Raw genomic sequence first — 10520 nt, 5'->3', positions numbered from 1 at the left:
TGAGTGCTTTGAAATTCACTGATAGTTTCAGCTTTATCAAAGCTCTTTGGCACTGTTCTTCTCTTTTGTGCTGGTTAATCACGAATTCTCACAAATTTTAATTTTACTGATATCTAATACCAAATACAATAAATAGTCATTTGAAATATGGAAAATTTTGAGACAATATATTGTTAGTCTAGAAGAGACAGTTTTTATTTAAAAGGAACTCACAGCTGCAGGTGTCCTTGGATTATGAAACTGAGTAAATTGAGACAACAGTGAAGGAATCCTCAGTGCCAGGACTACCAGGGGAAATCATAAGGCAGGGGCAAGGAAAAGAAGAGAGCGATACTAATTCTTGAAAGAATATGCTATCCTATGTTTAGGTCCATATAAAAATTGTTATTAAGAATCAGTCATTCACCCCTTTCCAACATGAACAAGTTAGGGTGGTCACTGCCTGGACATCCTTGAAGATCGGGAAGGTGATTAAACTAGAGGAAGAGGTAGCAACAGACAAGATGGAATTTAACAAAGGATTATGAATATTGAATCTTTATATAATTTGCTTATTCTTAGTTGCTGGGTTATTAGAACAGATAGAAGAAAAGAATTGAAATAGTGGAATGGTAACCCATAACATCCTTTGAAATTTGTTCTATAGCTCCTTGTTAAATTGTGATTTGAAAGCCATACCTTTTTGTATATATGTATTTCACAATAAGGAAATAACTGAAACTATGGTGCTATAACTCATAATAACTTGGGAAATTTCCTGTATATCTACTTGTTAAATCATACTTTGAAAGATAGTATCTTTTTGTATATATGTTATATTTCATAATAAGGAGATAACTGAAACTGCGGAATTGTAACCTATAATATTCTTTGAAATCTCTCTAACTAGTTAAATTGCACTTGGAAATTATAACTTCTACGTATAAATGTTCTACAATTTAAAAAATGAGAAAAAAATATACCAAAAAAGAAAAAGTAAGTCATTTATGAATTTGAGAGTTGTCAAATATGTTAGTCAGTGGACATTAGCAGTAGGTGAAAAGAATCATTATTAGTTACTTCTGACTCTTAACAGTGAGACAGTGGTCAGATAAGTATTGTGACACCGTGACAGGAGTCCCCACTCATGGGTTCCCTAGCAGTAGCAGAACCCTCATCAAGTAATTCTCTAATGACTTCAGAAGAGGGGATTCACCTCTTTATTTTTTTTCTGTAATATTTAAAGATATGAAAGCCTGCATTATGGCTCTTCGGGTTTCTGGCCAGGTTGGGAAGCCCTACTTACAAATCCTAGATGGCTTCGTACTTGAGCCTATGTATATGCCAGAACCTATCATCAATGATTTAATTTGGGGCAACCTAAAAACTTCTGTGTTCTGTGAAAAATGTAAAATAAGTGTCTTATATTGTAGAATATAGGGAACCTAGAGATAGACAGCATCTAGTCAAGGGGGATGATAATCTAATAAGAACGGATAAGATATTGAGGGTAATCTTAATGATATGGGAATGCTTGGGAATGACTGTGGTTTAATTTTCTTGGAGTATGGTAGGAACATGTTGGAAGCAATGTAGTTTTTTAGGTTATTTGTTTTTCTTTCTTTTGTTTGAAATGTTTTTTTTAATAAAGTTTAAAAATAAAAAAACACTTATATGTTCTAAGAGAAAAAAATAAGGTTGTACATTCTTGTACAATATCCTACTCCAAATTGAAATTCGGAGATCATGGTACTTAAGTGCCCCATATATACAGAGGATGCTTTGTCACAAAGTCAGTTCCTTGTCTGGTTAAAATGAACAGTTAAACCACATCCATATGTTTTGTGTTTGCTACTGAGAATGAGATCAAAAATCAGTAAGTGTTCAATCTGTGTATTTGTTTAATGGAATTCATTTCAATTTTAAGTGTAAAACAATTGATTTTCTTCCAGATAGATTAAAAATTAGTGGTTTTTATTGTCCTCAATTCAGATGTCTGAAATTTTTTAATACTACTGCATTTTTGTGTTTCATGTGAATCCAGTATTTTAAGAATCGCTAATTTACTCTTTGTCTTTATAGTCTTAAAACCATTGCTACTACCCTAATATGAATATTTCCACATCCTTTATATCTCTTGAATTAGACATTTGACTACTACCATTTTTAAGCTGGAAGTGATCTTACAGGGCAGTAATTCAGATCTCTTATTTTAGTGAGAGAAGTAGTTTTCTTTTTAAGTTTGTGGATTACATTCACATTTATCAGTAGTCACTTTGGTGAAATATATTGGGGTTGAATTTTGATTTTCCTTTTTCCCCTTTCTGTAGACAGGCTATCCCTACCAAATCTTATTCTTTGCAATATTTGCACTTTAGGTCCTGTTTCCCTCTGTTTTGGAGAGACAGTCTTGATTATAAATTACATTCTAATAGATCTGAGGAACTCAGCTAAGAAATTCTCTCTTCATTAAGGGTAACTGGATTCCTGTAGAATGACTACAGACGTAATATTACGTTATCGACTGTGCCGGTTTGAGTGTATTGTGTCCCCCAAATGCCATTATCTTTGTAGTCTTGTGTGGGGCAGAAGTTTTGGTGCTGGTTGGATTTGCTTGGAGTGTGCCCCACCCAGCTGTCGGTGATAATTTTGATGAGATGTTCCCATGGAGGTGTGGCCCCACCCATTCGGGGTGGGCCTTGATCGGTGGAGCTATATAAATGAGCTGACTCAAAGAGAGGAAAGAGAGTGCAGCTGGGAGTGATGTTTTGAAGAGAAGCAAGCTTGCTGGAGAGGAACGTCCCGGGAGAAAGCCGTTTTGAGGCCGGAGCTTTGGAGCAGATGCCAGCTGCCTTCCTAGCTAACAGAGGTTTTCCGGAGGCCATTGGCCATCCTCCGGTGAGGGTACCCGATTGCTGATGTGTTGCCTTGGACGCTTTGTGGCCTTAAGACTGTAACTGTGTAGCGAAATAAATCCCCGTTTTATAAAAGCCAATCCATCTCTGGTGTTTTGCATTCTGCAGCATTAGCAAACTAGGACAGATTTTGGTACCAGAGAAGTGGGGTGCTTTTGCTGCTGAGTTTGCAAATACCAAACATGTTGGAACGGCTTTTTAAATGGATAAGGGGGAGTTTCTGGAAGAGTTGTGAGGAGCTTGATAGAAAAGGCCAAAACTGCTTTAAAGAGACTGTTTGTGGAAATATGGACTCTAAAGACACTTCTGATGAGGACTTGAGCAGAAATGATGAATGTGTTGTTGCAAACTGGAAGAAAGGCGATCCTTGTTTTAAAGTGGCAGAGAATTTGGCAAAATTGAGTCCTGGTGTCAGATTGAAGGAAGAATTTAAAAGTGACAACCTGGAATACTTAGCTGAGGAAATCTCCAGACTACATGTGGAAGATATACCCTGGCTTCTCCTTGCAGCTTATAGTAAAATGCGAGCAGAGAGAGATAAACTTAGAACTGAACTCTTGGATTCCAAGAAACCAGAAACTGATGGCTTGGAAAATTATGAGCTTCCAGGGGGTGGAATCCCAGAAGCTACAGCCCAACGTGAGGATGTAACCAAACATGGAACCCAGCCACCATTTCAGTACAAGCCAGGATTGGAGATGGAATTATCCAGAAAGGATTTGTGGGAAGTCCTATTGTCTGATGGCTTTGACCCCTGCATGCTTCATGCAAAGCCAACAGAATTTTTGCGAGATCTTTATAGACAGAGCCATTGCCGGTCTGGACTGGAGGAGACAGACAAGGAAAAAATTAAAGGAAAAATCTCTTCAAAGACAGAGCCATGGAGGTTGAGGTCTGGAGTCAGGAGGTCTCGGGCTGGGAGAGCGGAGCAGCCCACATGCATGGAAAGGGTGAGTTTGCCCTGGAGGTCAAGGGCGGGCTTTCCGCCTCGATGCTCTGGAAGAGTTTTGCCACCTCAGGTCCCAAAGAGGTTGGAGCACATTTCCAGGGAATTGGGGAGAGCCTGGCTGCCACCCCACTGTTCTGAAGGGGTTGAGCGTGTGCCCCGGAGATGGAAGGGAATCCGGGAGCTGCCCCGATGTTTGAGGAGGGTGGGGCCGAGAAGGTGGTCTCCCCAATGTGTGAAAATGTTGGAGCACTCACCTAAGTGTTTGGAGAGGAACGGCTGCCGAAAAGGCCCTTGGGAAGGGTTAGGCTCCCACTCTCTCAAGCCCCAAGGAAATGACTCTCGGACTTTGAAATCTAATGGACTTTGTCCTGTGGGTTTTAGGAACTGTTTTGCTCCTGTTAACCCTGTTTTCCTTACTGTTTCTCCTTATGGCAATGGAAATGTTTATCCTATGAATGTCTCTCCTTTGTATATTGGAAGCACATAACTTGTTCTAGGTTCACAGATCCACAGCTAGAGGGGAATTATGCCTTAGAACTGACCAAGCCTAAACTTATTTTGATGGGATTTTGTACTTAACTTTTGTTACTGAAATGATTTAAGTTTTTGTGATAAATGAATGTATTTTGTATTTGGAAAGATAATGTCATTTTGGGTTCCAGGGGGTGGAATGTGCCGGTTTGAGTGTATTGTGTCCCCCAAATGCCATTATCTTTGTAGTCTTGTGTGGGGCAGAAGTTTTGGTGCTGGTTGGATTTGCTTGGAGTGTGCCCCACCCAGCTGTCGGTGATAATTTTGATGAGATGTTCTCATGGAGGCTTGGCCCCACCCATTCGGGGTGGGCCTTGATCGGTGGAGCTATATAAATGAGCTGACTCAAAGAGAGGAAAGAGAGTGCAGCTGGGAGTGATGTTTTGAAGAGAAGCAAGCTTGCTGGAGAGGAACGTCCCGGGAGAAAGCCGTTTTGAGGCCGGAGCTTTGGAGCAGATGCCAGCTGCCTTCCTAGCTAACAGAGGTTTTCCGGAGGCCATTGGCCATCCTCCGGTGAGGGTACCCGATTGCTGATGTGTTGCCTTGGACGCTTTGTGGCCTTAAGACTGTAACTGTGTAGCGAAATAAATCCCCGTTTTATAAAAGCCAATCCATCTCTGGTGTTTTGCATTCTGCAGCATTAGCAAACTAGGACATCGACCATATGAGAGTGACCCCACAAAACTGCCAAAATTTTCAGAAAAAGCAATTCAAGACTTTCCTACTAGTCTGCTATCCAGATTTATTTCCACATGATGGATCCAGACTTCCACTCAAATCTAAAAGATCACCACGTGTGATTTCTTTATTTTATTTTATTTTGTTTTGAAATAAATTCAAAGTTACAGAAACAGTTGCAAAAACAATACAAACCCCATACACGGAACTCCAGCATTCCCTGACCCCCCTCCCCCGATACCCTGATCCACTAACTTTAACATGTCACACCGCTATTTCTTTCCCTCCCTCCCTCCCTCCCTCTCTCCCTATCTATCACCCATCATCTATTGCTGTCTTTTGAATATATGAGAGCTAGCTGTACACATCCTTGAACAAACACTATAATTCACATATACAATTCCCATGAGCAAGAACATTCTTTTATGCAATCCCATTAAGCGCAGCTAAGAAGTACAAGAGATTCAACAATGATAAAAGCTTACATTCTATATTTCCTTTTCCTTATGTCAGCTGTGTCCCTTTGAGCCTCCTGTCCTCCATCCTCAGATCCCATCCAGGGTCATCCTTGGCATTCAATTGTCATCTATTTAGACTTTTTTTTTTTTTCCCTCAGTTGTGGAAACATTATATATAAACACAATATATATATTATGTTTTTACAGCCTAAATCTTCCCATTCCACCCCCTCCCTAGCCTTCCATTAGTGGGATTAATCACATTTAGAATGTTGTAATGCTATCCCCTTCCCACCATCCATTACTAGAAATTTCCCTTCACCTCAAACAGCAACCCTACACTCATTTCTTAACTCCCCATTGCCCCTTCCCCCATTTCTCTTAACCCATAGTCTACTTTTCATCTCTATGGTCATATTCTCTGATAATTTCTTTGTGTTTACTGTGGGGCTTAAAATTAAACTTTTAAATTCATAACAATCTTGTTTTTCTTTGACACCAACTTAATTTCAATAGGACACATAAACTATGTACCTATACTCCTCCATCTCCCCACCTTTATATAGTTCTTGTCAAAAATTACCTATTTTACATTGAGTTCAAAACCACTGATTTGTCATTAGAGTTTGTGTATTCTATATCATGTAAGAAGTAAATAGTGGAGTTACAATTCAAAAATTATTGACTTCTATTTGTATTCCATTTTGGTCAGAGATTGTGCTTTGAATATGTTCAATTGTTTTTGTGTGTGTGTGTTTTTTTGTTTTGCCTTTTTTTTTTTTTTTTTTAATTTACTGAGGCTTGTTTTATGTCCCAGCATATGGTCCATTCTGGAGAAAGATCCGTGATCACTAGAGAAAAATAAGTGTCCTGGTGATTTGGGATGTAATGTTCTATGTATGTCTGTTAAAATTCTCTATCTCTCTTTCTCCTTTCTTTGTTTCTCTGTTGGTAGGGCTCCCTTTAGTATCTGAAGTAGGGCAGGTCTTTTATTGGCAAACTCTCTCAGCATTTGTTTGTGAAAAATTTAAGCTCTCCCTCAAATATGAAGGAAAGTTTTGCTGGATAAAGTATTCTTGGTTGGAAATTTTTCTCTCTCAGAGTTTTAAATATGTCAAGCCACTGCCTTCTCGCCTCCATGGTGGCCGCTAAGTAGTCACAACTTAGTCTTATGTTGTTTCCTTTGTATGTGGTGAACTGCTTTTCTCTTGCTGCTTTCAGAACTTGCTCCTTCTCTTCAGTATTTGAGAGTCTGATCAGAATATGTCTTGGAGTGGGTTTATTTGGATTTATTCTATTTGGAGTTTGCTGGGCATTTATGCTTTGTGTATTTCTATTGTGTAGAAGGTTTGGGAAGTTTTCCCCAACAATTTCTTTGAATACGCTTTCTAGGCCTTTACCCTTCTCTTCCCCTTCTGGGACACCAATGAGTCTTACATTTGGACGTTTTATCTTATCTATCGTATCCCTGAGATCCCTTTCAATTTTTTTGAATTTTTCCCCATTCTTTCTTTTGTTCTTTCATTTTCTGTTCTGTGGACCTCTAGGACACTGAGTCATTGTTCAACTTCCTCTAATCTTGTATTATGAGTATCCAGAGTCTTTTAAATTTGGCCAACAGTTCCTTTTATTTCCATAAGATCTTCTATTTTTTTATTTAATCTTGCAATTTCTTCTTTATGCTCTTCTAGGGTCTTCTTCATGTCTTTTATATCCTGGGCCATGTTTTTGTTCCTCGATTGTAGTTGTTTGATTAATTGTGCCAAGTACTGTGTCTCTTCTGATCTTTTGATTTGGGTGTTTGGGATTGGGTTCTCCATAGCATCTGGTTTTATCAAATGCATTAAGATTTTCTGTTGTTTTTGGCCTCTTGGCATTTGCTTTGCTTGATAGGGTTCTTTCAAGTTGTAAAAAAAATACCAATCTAATTTTTCAGAAAATACAAGTTGGTGGCGTACACTTTCTTCAACTAACCAGCAGATGGCATCTGCGAGTCACCTATACCCCTCAAGTCAGTTGTCCCCAACTCTTGTCTCTGTGGTGTGTGGGGAAATGATTTTTGTGGGGTTCAGTTGGTGAACTCATTTTGGGTTTGTTGTTGGAGCCGTCCACCCTGAACGTGGGGCGTGTGTCTGGGTGGTCAGGGAGGCAGGGCCGCTTTAATATTCAAACCTCCCAGGTGTTCCTGGAGATTCAAGGCTGTTGCAAGAGTCTAAGCCTTCATTTCAGTTTTGCCCCAGATTTTCTCTGTTGCTGACCCACAAACTACCGGCATTGATGTAGCATCCCTGGGTTTTCCGAGCGGGCCCCCCTTCTCAGCTGTGATCTTCCAGGACCTCTGCTGAGGGAAGGCTGTGCTATGTCACTGGTGCGCACCATCGCTCAAGGGAAGCCCCAGGCCGCCGGGCCGTGCAGGGAGGCTCTCTGCCTTATGCAAAGATTAGCCTATAATTCTTGACTGGTGTAAGTTCTGGATGAAAGGCAGGTAGTAGAGCTGGGCCCCACCCCTTTCCTCTTAGAGAAGATAGATGCCCCTGGGGGAGGTCATTAGCATTTCAGTGGTCTCTCTCTGCCTGTGCTATACCCTTGTCTGGGTCACAGAACTGGGAACTGAAAATGGCCGAGGCTTTCTCCACTGAGCCGAAAAAGGAACGGAGCTAGTCCGAGGCAACCCTCTGGCTCTCCAAGGTCAGCCGTCACCCAAAGCCTCTGTCTGCTTGTTGGGGATTTCTACCTCGTAGTGAGCAGTTCACACTCGCTAATTTAAACCCCAGTTGGAGCTCAGCTGAGCTATATTCCCTTGCTGGGAGAAAGCTTCTCTCTGGCACCACAAGGCTTGGTAGCTTGGACTGTGGGGGAGGGGTCTCCCGATTTGGATCCGCAGTTCTTACAGATTTTATGCTGTGATCTCGGGCATTCCTTCCAATTCAGGTTGGTGTATGATGAGTGGATGGTCACGTTTGTCCCCCTGCAGTTATTCTGGATTATTTACTAGTTGTTTCCATTTTTTTTTAGTTGTTCCAAGGGGACTACTTAGCTTCCACTCCTCTCTATGCCGCCATCTTAGATCCTCCTCTCACCTGTGATTTCTAAAGACGCACACCTAAAGACGTGAAATGGTACTTAACCATTTCAGAACACGATGTTAAATCACAACGTTATGATTGTACAGTATGTACAGTAGATCTACTGGAATTTCAACCTAATTTGACAAAAAAGAAGCACTTAATCCAATCTTACACACTGAATGAACAGAAATAATTCTGGAAATATAAATAAACAATCAGAAAAAGGAAAACAGCACTTTAAGAGGCCTTGGAGTGTTTCAATTCCCAGCAGTAATTGTCCTGAAAAGATTTTTCCGTTATCTAAAATTATAAGACAGTTTAAAAGCACTAAATTTGCATACTCTTTATAGAGGAAAATGGGCAACAGAACACACTATTTGTAACAGCCAAAAACCAGAAGACATCTGGGCAAAACTCAATCAAATTATCAGGCACAGTGAACTACCATCTTGTAATATGACAATTCAGAGACATTTAGGCCAAATATGTACTGTGAATACGTAGGAAATCTTAAAAGAAGATTAGCTCTTACTGAGAAAATGAATTTATTTTTACATAAATATGGTGTTATTTTTAGTTTGTAATGAATTTCACCATCAAAAAGGATATTGTGAATGAACTGAGCATTGATTTGAAATAGTGAGATGAATAAATGTTTTACTGATCTTTCATTTTAATGACATTTTTAAAATTTGACCTTTTGCTAATATAGCCTGTTTGCTCTTACATTGTGGAAAAATAATTGTATGTTATTATGTGTACAGTCTGTATCCCCAAAATGAATGTGTATCAGGCAGATTCCTAACCTTGTCATTATTAACTCAAGAACTTTCTGGATTCTACTCATTAGCAAACTTTTAAATTAATTGAGATAATTTATTGTTTAAAGTGAATTTGAAGGTAAAATATTTCTCTTCCCTTTGTTGCTAGTTTTCTAATGATTGAATTAAATATTCCCATGAATTAAGATAACTCGGTTGGATTTTGGTGAATGCTCCGAATCTAATTTTACTGTATTTTTTTCTTTATTCATCTGAAGTGTAAAAATCATTTTTTTTCCAATAAAAGTGAAAACAATTCTTATTTTTTTTTTAAAAATTGTTAGAGGGGGGGAAATCAAACATTTTCCCTCCCTTTCCAGCAGGAACTGTAACTGAGGATAACCGAAGGGTGCTGGCTGACGAGAGGAAAACACGATTTGCATTCAGAGACCCGTTAGTGAACACAGGAGGAAGAATCGATTTAGATAATGCTTTGGAACCCCTCACGATATAATTGATTCAGGCAAGGATCATGGCTGGGTTTTAAACAACATTCACGCAAGTCCAAATCAAGGCATCATCAAGATGATACCTTCTTCCGAAAGACCAGCTGCTGGTGATTCTGGACTCCTCTGCAACATGGCGGCATCTGCCAGTCTCTACCTTCTGGGTTTTGTTGCTTTCAGCTTCTTGCTTCTGTGACATTCTCTTCATATATATTCACCTCATTTATAAACGACTCCGGCGAGAAGATTAAAACCTACCCTGGGCCACGCCTTAACTGAAGTCACCTCGTGAAAACCTACTTCCATGGGTTTATACTCACAGGAATGGAATAGCTTCAAGAACGTGATTTTCCGGGGTAGGTTCAGTTGCAAACCGCCACCTCGGCTAAGAGGTGTTTATTGATGTGACGCAGTGTGATGGGTTCTTGTCAGAAATGTTTAACTTGAAGCAAATCAAGCCTCGAGCTTCCAGTTTACAGGAAATCCAGCTAACCAGTGGGAAACAGACAAACCCAGGCAAGAGGTCCTATGGGTGCCCAGCTCACCTGTTTACGGAACCTGGGAAGGATGAAGGGGGTGTTGGGATCCATATCAGGTGGCCCGAACTGGTGTCTGGCCGTGAGTTTTCAGAATAGGATCCGCCAAACTTATGACTGAAAAACAGAGCAAGGCCAA

The 10520-nt window shown here is 40.0% G+C and overlaps 1 pseudogene; it reads left to right on the top strand.

Moving 5' to 3' along the window:
* Nucleotides 1-2473: 2473 nt before the first annotated feature.
* LOC119520340 lies at nt 2474-9162 on the top strand (annotated as a pseudogene).
* The last annotated feature ends 1358 nt before the right edge of the window (nt 9163-10520 follow it).

Source organism: Choloepus didactylus, chromosome 25 (genome assembly GCF_015220235.1).
Source record: "Choloepus didactylus isolate mChoDid1 chromosome 25, mChoDid1.pri, whole genome shotgun sequence".
NCBI lineage: Eukaryota > Metazoa > Chordata > Mammalia > Pilosa > Megalonychidae > Choloepus > Choloepus didactylus.
The sequence above is the reverse complement of the archived record's forward strand: the minus strand, read 5'-3'. Positions and strand labels throughout refer to the sequence as shown.